A 14,489-nucleotide genomic window follows, 5' to 3' on the forward strand; every position below is an offset into this window, starting at 1 on the left:
CTGTACTTCAAATATATTTTCTATACTATTATGATAAACCTCCTAAGTCACCCACATTGAGCCTAGCTGTGTCAATTGATTATTGCAGGCCAAGAAGTCCAGCTAGAATTTGTCAGGGTCTAGGATAAACCACAAAACTTACAAAACCCAGGGCATTTCAGCACCTTGTGAAACGTACCCATTGAAAGTGCTCTGAGGAGAATGATTTCCGGTGTCACAGAGGTGACCCACTTCCCAGTGAAAACTTGTGAAAATTATATTTTAAAAAAGTAAAGCTCCTGGAAATGGCCCTAAGAGCAAACAGCAAATGAAGAAACATCTATTCAGAATATCTATGAAAATTCAGTAAGAGAAGTGAGTCTGTGGTATTTGAACCACATTTAGGCAGATTGTTTCTTGCCACAAATTCCAATTCTGTTTTTAAATTCTTAAATTATATTCAACTTTTGCTATTACATTTCCTCCCTTTGACTTGGATGCAAGAATCTTAGAGCTTAAGGAATGTAGAGTTCAAATGTAGCAAGCACCTCAACAAGTAAAATGCTTAGCATCATGAATACTTAAGTAAGTAACCAAAAACTAAGAACTCCCATCATCACCAGGGCCACCATCATTATCACCTCCACCACTACCCGCGGTGCTTGACTTCTCATCTGTGCCCCTCTTCTGCCTGGTTTCTTTTGTACTTTAATCTGAATTTATTTTTAGTTACTCCGTGGTGTGCGTATGTGTGTGCACATCAACGTGCACGTGTGCCTGCATCTTTATACGTGTTTGTATGTGAATTGAAGATTCCTAAATCTCTTAAAGAAGTAGTTGTGTTAGAATCAGTCTCATTGAGGAATACTACAGAAGTCTGTGATTAGCTAAAAGTTATAATAGCTTTGCTAACAAACTCGAATGTGTTGTCACCCCTTCTAGCTGTAAAGTGTAATAGCTGTGAATGTCCACCTTTCTGTTCCTTTTATTGCCAGATGATTGTGTGAGGTGTCTCTGTTAGGCCTTGGAGTGACATTCAGCTTCCTGTTAGAAGGAGAAAGTGAAGAATGTGGTCTTTCTCTTTATTAGATATGTGATATTTAGGTGTTATGATTGTCCATTTTGGAATATAACATCAATGAGACTATTCATGGTCTATGTAAAATTTCAAATATATATATTTTTAAAAAGCCACTAGGTAAGGAAGGCCCAGAATTTCTCAGGACAAAGGATAAAGGTTAAAACTGTTTTACTCTGTCTCACCTGATAATAATTCCCTCTTTCCCTCCTCTCGTTCTCCAAAACAAATAAAATGAAACCTTAACCGAAAATTTGAAACATGGTTTTGTTGTACTTGACTATCATTGAACCCCAACTCAGGCATCTGAATAATTATTTTCTATTTTTGTAACTCAATTAAGTGTTGACTAACTTCACATTGAATTAATCATTAAAGCAAAGCTCATTAAGATGCAGATATAAAATGTTTTGATTGCTTTTGAACAGTAGGAAAATTTAAATTTATTCATCTCAATATTCAAAAGAAAAGGTAGCATGAAAATATGTATGAAGAAAGTCAAACGACCTTAATGTGCCGAAACAAATACTTCTATTTTATAAATATTGGCATTTTTTACAAGGAGGTGAAGAGGAAAGCATTCCATTGTTAGGAGTGGAGGATGTTGTATTTTACTAAACTTAAATACTGTTCCAATAAGTAAGGTCTACTTCGGTGGAAATTGGTTATACAGAAGAATATTCCATTTGTTCTTGGGGGGGGTGGGGTAAAGGAGGTGAGACTATGGTCATATCTGGGGAATGAAGTAAGTCAGCGAGGACTGAAGAATCTGAAAAAAGACATCAAAGTATAGAGAATTGTACCATGAACAGGAGTTTGGAGTAGTGGATAACACGTGAGCCCCAGGAACACTTTGCAGGGCTTTTTGAGGTTAATTGAGATTGTGCACAAGTTTTTTTCTTTTTGGAGGGGTGTGGCAGATAATTATAATAAATAATAGCAACAACATGAACTGCAACAACTAACACTGCATATTTAAAATGTAGCATATAATCTTCTAAGTTCTTTTCAAATATAATCAACTATAATCTCACAGCAACTCTGCGAAGATGTATACCCCCCTTTCATAGATGAATAAACTGTGACCCTAGAGGTGCTGGGAGACAATTCTCTATGGGTCTCTCATGTTTCTGTACATCTTGTGAGCAGAGGCACTGGCTGCTTTTTTTTTTTTTTTTTTTTCCAGACTATCTATTCAAGGGTGCTTGTTAGAAAACAGGCCGGGAAAATAGAGAAAACGTCTCCCTCAGGTGCAAAGGGTGGGTTTGTTAATTGTCCAGTGTAATAAAGATAATATCTTTCAAGGCAAAGGTCAGGCAGACTTACGGCTCGTTATAAAATATTCAGGTTCTGTACACTTGATGTTCCTCTCCTGTGGACACAATCCATGGCACGTGAAATCATCTTTTGCCCTCTTCCCATCACCCTATAATAATTGGGGCTCGGGGAACTGGCACAAATGCTGGCACTTTGGCTACTGCTGTTGCCATGAGTAATAAAGTTCTTTGTCTCTGACTCACAAGTCTCATGTCTGCTGCCAGTATCCATGAAACTGTGGCAGGCCAACTTGTTAGCTTGCAAGTAGGGTAACATCTCAAACTCCTTAAAGTTCTGATAAGAAGTTGACAACTTGTCCAAGGCCACTCAGCTAAGAAGTTGTGGAGCCAGGAATTGGACCAGCCCGGGTAGTTCCACTCCCTAGAACATGCTTACCCCCACCATGCTATATTAAAAGACTCCAAGTGGCCAAAAGACATGGAGATAATACTCAACTATGTGTTACATTATATAGAAGTTAATAAAATATATATGTAACCTTAATAAGTCAGTCCAGCTGTATTTGATATAGGCTGCCTCCACTCAAATTGAGTGAAAAAATGTATCCAAAAATCATTGGCATAATTTGACATCAGGCAGAAATGCTCTCCATCCTGTCCTAACCATTACAAACCTCCAATTCTCTACTTTTATCATTCTGCAGAGATGTAATTTAAAATACTGTATCATGCATGAAACCCCTCCTATTCCCTCAGTAAGTACTAATGCTACATTTCTGTGAATTCAGGAGCATTTTACATCTCTCTCCAGAGTCAACACAGCAGAGTGATTAAAAGCATGGGCTCTGGAGCCAGACTGCCTCAATTCTAGTCTTGGCCCTGCCACTTCTTGGCTATGTAAACATGGGCCATTATTTTAAGCTCATTGGGCCTCATTTTCCTCTCCTATAAAATAGAAGTAATAATTTTGACAGCAACTCATAGGTACAGCTATGATAAAGCAAACGAATCTGTGTTACTACATCCCTATAGCTTAAGAAAAAAAAAACAAATATTTTCTATGAGAACACTTTGACTTTTTTTTATTGGCTTTGCAATCCACAACATGAAAGCCTTGTGTTACAAGATTTAATGAGTTTATCCATTTAAAGCATTCTGAATATTACCTGACGCTCATTAAGTTCTCAATAAATATCTGCTATAATCATCCATCTCTTATGTCCCTTTTCAATTCTCCCTGACTTCATGGCTACTTACGTGTGTTATCTGAGTGTCTCAGGCTTCTGCAGTCGGTAAGCGTAGTTCCATCTGTCCTACCAGATATCAATGACTCTGACCCTCTGCTTGATTGTTTTAGAAATGCAACAGGAAATCACAGTTTCTTCTCAATTATTCTCAAGCTTGTTTTCATGTTTCCATAATCAAGTCCTGATTAGAAATCATCCCCTCAATCAGCCTGAGCTCCACAGTTCCACAGAGGTGTCACTTGGATTTGAAACTCTGCCCCCACCAATACCACTGCCATCACAGGAGACCCAGTGGAGCTGGGAAGCTGCTGCACCCAATGTTGGTGGATCAGGAACAGTGAGCACAGAGATCCCTGCTGTCACCCTGATAAAGTGAAAATGACAGCACACCTTCCATGTGATATTTGGGTGGATAAGAGACCTTTAGCAAGGTGGCTCGCATACTTCAAGTACTGCAGGCTTCGGGGATGGAACAATTCTCTCCCCTGTGCATGTGTGGAAGGACAGCAAACTGACGGAAGATGAGTTCTGCTCTCGCCACCACACAGACCCCAGGACCGGCAGTCTCCTCTGGTTCCATTCCTGAGTCTGGTTCCCTGTGACACACTCCTGTTTCCTTTATGATACATTTGTTTTTCCAGTGGTGCATTTTGTCTCGCTCTGCATATATGTCTGAACGTAAATGACAAATGGGGTTCAAGGTTTTTTCCAAATAGATTACCAGCCTCTCTGTAAATCAGTGGGATATAGAAAGATATTTTTGTAATTGCTGAAATTAAAAAGACTGACCACACCAAGCATTGCAAGGATGTGGAACAACTGGAAATCTCATACATTGCTGGTGAGAATAGAAAATGGTGCAGCCATTCAGGAAGACAGTTTGGCACCTTCTTCAAAAGTTAAACATCCACTGACCATACGATCCAGCCATTCCATTCCCTACTATCTACTCAAGACAAATGAAATCATATGTCTACATGAATAAAGACTTGCACATGAATGTTCATATCTTTATTTGTAACAGTCGGAAAAGAGAAGCAACCCAAACTTCCAACGACAGATGAATGGATAAACATATTGTGGTGTGTGTGTGTGTGTGTGTGTGTGTATTCATTGAATAAAATATATTTTATATATATAATATTTATTTATATTATAAATATTTTGATATTTATAGATAATATTTAATTATCTATAAATATTTGTAAGTTATGTATAAATATTTGTAATATATTTATTTTTATATATTTATACATTTATTACATTATACATATATAGTCAGAGGAATATTACTTAGCAATAAAAGGAAGAAAACTGTTGATACACACAACAGTGTAGATGGATCTCAAGACAGTAGATGGAGCTCAAGATAATTATGCTGATTGACAAAAGCCAAACAAAAGAGAGTTTGATGATTCCATTTACATAAATCATAGAGAGTGCACCTAATCTATAATGGCAGAGAGCAGTCCTTGTTTTCCTCGGATCTGGGGAGTGGGGTCAGGGACGAGTGAGAGGAGGGGATTACAAAGGGCACTAGCAAATTGTGACTATGTCGTCATTTTGACTTGACTGTGGTGGTGTTTTCATGGATGTCTACATTTGTCAAAATGTATTAAATTGTTCCCTTTAAATATATGAGGTTTATTGTATGTCAATTATACCTCAGTAAAAGCTATTTTTAAAAATGGATATCCAGGGAGAACGTGCCAGCTAACATTTTTCTGCAGAAACATCTGAGTTCTCTCCACTCCTACAGAATCAAAATACCCTGTTCGAAATCCACTACTTAGTGTTTCTCAGGTGACCAGAAGCCAGCTCATTCAGGGCAGACATGGACTTACTTTGGGTTTTCCATGAACCTTAGCACACTATCTTGCCAACATCACAGGCACTAAATATATACATATGAAATGAGTAAAGAATGAATTAACTAATTAATTGAGTAATCAGTTATCAACCTTAACTGTCTTCACACAACTATCATTTATATGCAGCTCTACAATTGCAAACTTCCATCTCTCCAAGATAAATTCCTTTTTTGGACAAGCCAATACTTCTCCCTCCAGATTATCAGGCAGCAAGTCTTTGTTTGAGAAAGATCTGTGAGTATAAAGGATGCAATTCATAAAAGAACCCAAGGAACACTATTTTTTTCTCCTCAAATAGAACATTGAGCTTGCCTCTTCAGTGTCTTTTCAGCAGCGTTAAAACTTAGAATTGTAGCTGAATACCTACTAGATTCAGCTGACAAAGTGTCTATCAACATTCAGGAATCTCACTGTAAATGGAAAAATACCTATAAATAAGAGGAAAGCTCTGAACCAGGAGACAAGAGCCTGGGGTTCTAATCCTGAGTCTGATTTTTACTAGCTGTTTGAACCTGGTTCAATTGCTTCACCCTTCTTGGGCTTAATTTTTCAGTACATAAAGCAAGGGGGTGAAGCAAAATCACTCATGGAATTTTCCTATCCCAACCTTCTGTGATTTTGTGATTTCCAGGAAGGATCTATTTAGCTTGGACCAGGGTTTAAATGAACTCTTTTGGGGAGGGAACAGAACGAGGTAGGCAGTTGAGGGATTAAGTGGAGAAGGGAAGGGTTAAATTTTCAGTGAGTATTTACAAAACTCTTGCACATGGGTGGAAACATTAAGAGCCAGTTCTTTGCCACTGAACTTTCTACTTGGAGTATACCTCTCATATCGTATCATACTGTACCTCCTCCAGGAAAAATATATAGCTCTAGTTTTGTGTCCCACGTGGATAAATTGTGCAATGAAAAACAACATGGCGGTTTTGTTCTAAAGGAAGCATGAGCCACTCATTCTGCAACTTTTCCGTGCCTGTTTCATATCCAAGGACAACAGGCAAAGATTTGGCATAATCTATATTCAATCACTGTCAGAGACCAGAATTGCATTTTCTGCCCCTACTTCTGCTTGGCAAGAGACCTTTTTGTTCTGATGCCTAACGGGATGCAGTCTTCAGACGAGTGATTGATTGCCAGGTGCAGGAGTGATTAAGCCAGTGCAACTGTGGGTCACCCCATCCCCACAGTGGAAGAAAAAAGCATGCATTTTCTATGAGAACACTGTAGCTTTCTTTGGCTTTGCAGCTCATGACATAAATACCCTGGAGTTGAAAAGAAATAATAATAACCTATGTATATACTGAGCAAACTGGGCTCCTTCATGGAAACAGAAAATGGAGAAAACAAGCTACTATCAGGACTTTGGGGCAATTTTTAATTGTAAGAGATTAAAGCATAATGCTTATTTTAAAAGACTGAGTCACTAGTGGTGTCTTTCCTATGCTGTGCTTATTTAGGCAAATAAATGTGATGCGTGTGTAACCCAGTCATATCTCCACCATTTGCTCTGCCTTAAAACGTATCTCTGTCTGGGGAAAAATATAAAAATAAAAAATAAAATCCATCTCTGAAAGTGCTGAAAAATATTCAAGATGTTTGCTGAAGACTTGAAGAAGAGAAAAAGGAGAATTGAATAAGTCAACATAGAGCATAACTTCCTAGTATCTTCTTTATCCATCTGTTCCCCAAAGTTTCACTTGCCTTCCTCCCAAAGTGAGACAGTCCAAAGTCCCATCTTATCCTCTCTAAGGCCAGAATCTATTGGAGATATGTGGTTCTTTCCACCTCTTCTGTTTATGGCAACTTGAGGTTGGGAATATAGAAAAGACAAGTTCCTGCCACCAGACCCCCTGGCCCACCATACAGGGACAGTCCTGGAGAGGGCACCCAAATGAAAGCTCCTTTTCAGGATAAGGAAGTAAGGCCAACTCAGGAGGCAGTGGGTCATGGCAAGGATGGGATACTGAGAGATGGGTCTTGTGAAGAATCTTATTCTATAGTGGAGAAAATCTTAATAAACCTTGGACCTGGTTTCTGGGATGAACTCCCCAGTCTATTGTTTTCTATGGCCCCTAGCTCTACGTTCTGGGAAGTTGGAGGCTCAAAGATTTTTACAGTCAAGAGTTTTTAAGACCAAGCTTATAGTTTTGTTTGTTTGTTTGTTTGTTTTAAGCAAAGTGTTTTCCTCAAAAGCACTAGGCTTCTGATCTGTGTGTTGCCTGTCAATTCCATGTGCCAATGACCAATGACCATACCCAAAGTTCTTTCCTGGACTTAGTGCTCCAGCTGGCTGTATTTCTTTATTTCTTCACACCTATGTTGAATTCTCTCAACCTAATAGTCCCTTAAGCTGATCTAAAACAATAGGCTTTGGCAGGAAGGACGCATTCTTAATCTGATCTGTGCTACAGAACTGAGTTTCTTCATTAAACTCGTAAGTTCTTATAGACCTTCTCTGCTCAAAGCCCTTATGTTTCTTCCAGTTTGGAATCCAGAGGCAGTGGACTTTTCAGACCTAAATTTTTAGATCCTTATCACCTTTTATTTCTATTTTCAAACCAGCCAATCCCTGTACAGGCTTATTTCTTCTTTATAATACCTTGTTAAATGCACTAACACATGCAATGCACATGCAAACATTCTTGTTTTTCCTAATCTACCCCCCTAGAACTAGAGATTTAGAAGACACTTGCTCTGACTTCCAAGTTACTAAAGGTGACAATATTACCTAATATTTTACCACTGTGTAACATGATATATCTGCTTCGTCCTGAGCAGATGCTTGATCACTGAGCTAAATTTAAATATTTTAGGGTTTTGTTATAGCAAGGTCCCACATCCAGAATCAATTTCTGGTTGGTGTTGGAGAAATAATCTAATCCTGCCAACCAAAAAGAGCCTTCTATACCAATGTAGGAGAGAGCGAGAGAGGAACACAATTTATTATTGAGTGAACATTAACAGATTTCCATGCACATAAGGTAGAAAAGTGACTACAAAGTCTGAGCAGAGTTTCACTCAAATTTATACAGTAAAATGGTGGAAAAAGCAATTAAAACTTTTTTATCTTCTTGAGAGACAAAGGGGACGAAGCTTGTGACAGTCTTTGTTCATCTTATGAGAGGCCCCTGAGCTAATTCCAAAGGTTATTTGGCTCATGGCCTTGGAGGTACCTCAGCATTGTAAAAACTGTAGCCTGGGCTTAATTCCTAAGAAGATTTACATTTATTCCAGAGGTTAGATCAAAACCTCAGATTCATTACATCTCCAAAAAAATACTAAGAAATGGGATAAGGGGGAAATGGTCTCTTTGTCCTTTATAAATAGAGAAAAAATTTTTCATTTATTCTTACGTCAGTTAGGGTCATGATAATAAACAGATGTAATGTAAACAATGGCTCCAAAAGTATGTTTCTTGTTCACATAATAGTCCAACGTAGATGTTCCTGGTCTGCAGTTCAGCTCTCCTCCATGCAGTCATTTGGGGACCCACGCTGACAGTGCATCTGCCATCCTCAGCTTGTGATTTCTAAGATCACCCTGGGGGTTGCCGTCCCAGTTAGCCGTAAAGGGGAAAGAGCACGGAGGAGGCATTCCTATTTCTTAAAAGCCTTAGCTTAGAAACGATAGCCATCGCTTGTGCTCACATTCCACTGATGGAGTCATATGGCCACACCTACCTGTAAAAGAGTCTGGAAAATGTGGTCAAATGCTGCCCACAAAAATTAATTGACAGAGGAAATTAATTTGGTAAACAGCTAGCCACCTCTACTACAAGAGATTAGGCCAAGCGATCTGAAAGGCAGATTATAGGGCCTGTAGATAAATTAGCGAAAAGGCAGTGCCTTTTAAAAGTGCTCACTTTTCTTATTGCTAGTGCAGCCTCTCCACCCACCTGGTTCACTCCTCCTTGGGTTACAACCTGGCAACGCCGCAGGTAGCACTACTGTAACTATCTCTTCTGCGCCTAGTTCCTCTGGCTCATTTGGAAGTGGGTCTCAGTCTGGATGAACTTGGTGCTGAGGGAGTCACTCATGGTTGCCCTGGCCTCCACCTGTTCTAAATGGTCTGAGGTCTGAGTTCCCAAGAGCTTAGATTCCCCTGGCCAAGCTTCTCTTTACTTCAGTTACCAGTCTCAGCCCTGTCAAACATGTCATTATTTTGCCAGCCTTTTAGTAGGCTTGTAGATTTGAAAATTCCCACTGCTTCTCTCCAGGCATTCATTCAATTCTAATATAAGAACATTGAGAGCAGGGGACTCGCTGGTCTCTGCACATCATAGAAGCTTCTCAGTCACAGCTACTGAAACATTTTTGTTTGGAGATATGAACGACCCCCAATCTATTCCATCAGTTTCCCATAGCTTTCCCCTTTCTCACTTGTATTAACCAAGTATCTCTTTATTTTCTTGATGTTGATGCTTTGACATTTGAGGCCTTGCTGACACTGAAGGGACTGCTGCTCCCAGGCTTAGCCAATTCCTAGAGGTAGTAAACAGCTCTCCTGGGAGGGTGCCTTTTGAACGCAAACCAACCAATCCACATCTCCAACCACCACCTTTATGGACACTCACACTCCTGGCTGCTATCCATCTGACCTGATCACCCCAGGTCCAGTGAATTAGTCAGGGTTTTACAGAAACAGAACCAATGGTGTGTGTGCATGTGTGTGTGTGTGTGTGTGTGTGTGTGTGTGTGTTTATGTATGGAGAGAGAGAGAGTTTATTGTAAGGAATTGGCTCTTAAAATCTGCAGGGCAGGCTGGCAGGCTGGAAACTCAGGGAAGAGTTGCAGTTTGAGTACAAAGACAGACTTCTGGCAGAATTACTTCTTGTTCAGCGGAGACCAGTCTTTGTTCTAGTCAGGCCTTCAACTGATTCGATGAGGCCCACACACATTAGGGAGGGCAATCTACTTTACTCAAAGTCCACTGATGTAAATGTTAATCTCATCCAAAAAAACACTGTCACAGAAACATTGGAATAATGTTTGACCAAATATCTGGGTACCATGGCTCAGCCAAGTTGATACATAAAGCCAACTATCATAGCCAAGTAGCAGGTAACTGGCGACAACCCTTAAACCCTGGAGCCTGCTGAAGTTATTCAAAATAACCATTCTAAGCCTGCTTACTCTGATTCACCCATTCCATCCCACAAAAAAACACAATAAAGGCTCTTCCGCATGTTTTCCCTCTCTCCTTCTGCCTCTGATCGACCCTGGTGCTTCTCCATGTGGTCCCACAGAGTGGCATGCTGTGTCTCCTGTTTCTGGGGACCTGTGAATATACCAAACTTCCTCCTCCATCACACTCACTTCCATGTCTATGTGTCTCAGCATATATGATTAGAACACACCCTGTGTACCCTTAAAACATCCCTAAATAAGGTACTCTTGGTATTTTTCCTTCAGTGGAAATTTTATTCCTGGAAAACCATCTCAGATTCTGGAATTTAAAACCCTCAGCATTCCTATCATAGGGTGAATGGCCTTCTCCTGCAATGTGCTAGCTTTTGCCTCAGATCTTCATATTTTCAGGCTGGCAGCATAGTAGTATCTGGTACCCCAAGTATAAGAGCAAAACCAACCACTGTGTGCTTCTCCTCATCCAAGAAGAGTTACACTCTGAGGCCTAACCATACTCCTATTGAATCTTGAAGCTATGCTGAAGTCTCCATCCCCTCCACCTTTCAAATACAATCAAATCATTCTCCAGTGCCCTAGCTTTTCTGTAAGAAAGAGCTCTGTGGAGGTAGTATTCAGGCTTCATCCTCATTGCTTCGAGTCCAAAGCTTACGATTTTAATTACCAATGGGTTGGCAGGGCAATGTTGGTTGATACACTTGAACTGGCCAGTCTGCTCATAAGCCCTCCTAAGAAGACACATCAAACCTAATGAGATAACAATATCTTTTTCCAGTAAGGATCCTGAACTATTGTCCACTTTTTTTCAAGCTACTGCCTCCAATTCCAAATCTAGATGTTGATTCTGGTTCCCAGGTGGTGATATATTTGGACTTTATCATATTGAACTCAACCTACTGACTGAAAATTATGCCTCCCTCCATCCTCTCCTTCTCAGGGGAGAGGCTCCCTCAGTCCGAACCCAGGTCAACTTTGGTCAACTTTGGGAACGATTCTGGGTACTAAATACTTGGAGAGCTCCTATTAAATAACCTCCACTTTTCTCCCTTCTCCCTTATATTCTGGGTATCCATCCATCCTTCTATCCACTAATTCACTCACCCATTCAAAATTTTTAAGAATTACTATACGCCGGAAGCTATGTTAGACTCTTGGACTAAGACAGGGTCTACATCTTCAAGTCTACAATGTAGTGGTAGGGAACAACTTTTAGAAAAAGAAAAATAGCATAAAAGGTGGTGTATGCTATAATAAGAAGTATGAACAGCTCACTGTGGGAGGCTGCCGGTGACTAGCTGCTTTCCTGCCCACCTCCTTCATCCCTCCAACTCCTCTCTGACCCTCTGCGTTATCCTCCACCAATACAGTCGTCAGCTCCCGAGCCTGCTGTTTGTATCATCACTGACATGCCTTCTTCATTTCACCCATCTTTTCTCTCTTTTCCTTGCCTGTGAAATGAGATCCCACAAGAGACATATTAAAACGTGGTAGTCATCCCACGGACAGGGCTTTAAAGCAGATTTCAAGTAGCTGAGTCTCAGTGTGGAAAATTTGTGTCAGGATAACGAGTTGTCTGTGTACAGATACTCTCTACTGTAGAAGAGCAGATGAAGTGAAGTGCCTGCTGTAATTGCTCCCTTTGGGGAAATATATGGGAGACAGGACAAAGTGATATTACTACTCAATTGGCCCTGCACCATGAATTTTAAAATGGTTATGTGAAAATACCAAAGAGAGATACATGGTACACTCCCACACACATACAAAAAGAGACTTGGACCAAACTGCTGGAAACCGTAACAAAAAGCAAGTACATTTGCCTACATCACTAGAGCCATATAATATGAATGATCAGGCATGTGTCAGAGTCCCTGGCCAAACCAGGCAGGGTCAGAGCCCTTCACCTTGGAATGCACTAGTGTTTGGTGGCTGCCTGACCCTCCCTCAGAGAGATGGAGGCAAGCTGTCCAAGAGTGCTGATTAGAAATTCGTTCATTTATTAATTCATTTATTTATTCAGCAGTTATTCATGAAGTACCTACCATACGCCAGGTACTCTACTAGGCTGAAGATACAATCCTGAACCTGAAGGATGCGATCTGTGCCCCCTTGGAGCTTATATTCTAGAAGCCACTAAGAATAGCTAGAAGCAGTCAAAGCTAGAGGACAGTAGGATGTGATTGTAGTAGTTCTAACGTTTAACTTTGATAAGCCAGGTACTAAGCAGTTTACTTGCATTCATTCTTTTAATACTCCTCACCATCTTAAGTTTAAGGTTATTATCCTCACCTCTTTTATTTTTATTATATTTATTATCCTCATCTTACAGAGGAGGGAACAGAAGTTCAGAGGAGTTAAGCAACTCGCCCCAGTTCGCATCGTTAGTAAGCGGCTGTCTCTGCCACAGTCTGTGCTTAGCCACTACGCCCTATGGGACTCCAAAACAAGAAAGCTGAACCAATGGGCTAGCGAGGGGACAGCACTCTGTTGCTCATTTTCCTTGAGTTAGACTTCAAGTCTCCTTTTCCCGTCATGGACTTGCCTTGACCCTCAGGGCTAACTTCCTGCTGCATTTCCGCCCATGAGCCCTGTCTCCTGTCTGCACCATCCTCAGGTAAGGCGCTCCACCACTCTGGGGAAATGCATTGCCTCGGGTAGTGAAGCCCCAGGAACCACACCTTGCAACTCCACAGGTTCACCAGGTCCTTGGACAGGACAAGAACACAGAGCATACTATGGTGTCCATATATAATACTCCTACAGATAGATATACTATCGGATGCATCTGAGGCTCCAGGGAAAACAAAGCCTTGATCTTTGATTTTTCTTTTCTGCTATAATCTAAACCAATAATGCAGTTGAAGATAATATAGAGCTGTATCAGGAAATCCTTTTTCACTTTGTGCTGAGTTTGGCTAATGGAGAGGTAACGTAGCAACTGATTTTTTCTTTCTCTGCCTTTGTTAGCAACTAAAACCAGAATAACTTATTTTTTTCCTCCTGGCTTCATTTAGGGATTTAAAAACCTTTTGTTCTGGTTCTCTGCAAAATTCTATTGTATCTTTGAGGAGAACGTCTCCTTCCTGCTTTATAATCTTCTGCTATCTGTAGGAAGGAACATGGAATAAACTTCTAGGAGAAAAAGCGATCACCTCCGTCACTTGACAAGGACTGAAATGTGAGGTTTTGACAGATGACAAATTGATTGTGATTCGGGGAATTATTTAAGTCATGAAGGACAAACATGAAGGGTAAGAATTTTTCTTACAGGCGTAAAGCTAAAATGAACCCACAAATATCTCAACAGCCATATTTTCTAGTGTTTTTCAGAACACATCTCTCCTACTCCAGGCATAGAGGGAATGCTTTCTAGAAGTGACATTCTTACCACTTTTTAGTTAATATAGTATTATTCAACAAGATCCGGAGAATGTAAGAGCTAGAAAGAAACTCTGAAATCCCCTAGTCCAAGGAACTCATTGTCCTGTTGGGGAAACTGAGGTCCAGAGAGGAACGCTGCTTGGCAGACGTTAATGGAAGAATGAGATTGCACCCTGGGCCTTGAATCTCCCTCAGTCAATCGTGCTCGTGTCTGTTACCTCTGCTGTTTCCATATAATTCCTAGACTTGCGGTAGGAATTCCTAGAATTGCTCCCCAACCAGACCAGCTGTGCCCAGATCTTTGTGTGAGCTGTAAGAAATACTTAAAATAATTTAATTATTAATGATGAAGAGATCCAACAGCTGCTGCACCTGAAGGCTCGTCATTCTCACATCTTTAGTGATACCTCGTTTATCAAACAGCACAATAAGATAATAACTTCACCAAATGAGAGATACTGACATAAAGTATCTAAAAAGACCTGCCTTTTTCTTTTAGAAAAAAAAATGTC

This window comes from Aethalodelphis obliquidens, unplaced genomic scaffold, assembly GCF_003676395.1.
Source record: "Aethalodelphis obliquidens isolate GAN/ISIS:26980383/991018 unplaced genomic scaffold, ASM367639v1 scaffold1, whole genome shotgun sequence".
Taxonomy (NCBI): domain Eukaryota; kingdom Metazoa; phylum Chordata; class Mammalia; order Artiodactyla; family Delphinidae; genus Aethalodelphis; species Aethalodelphis obliquidens.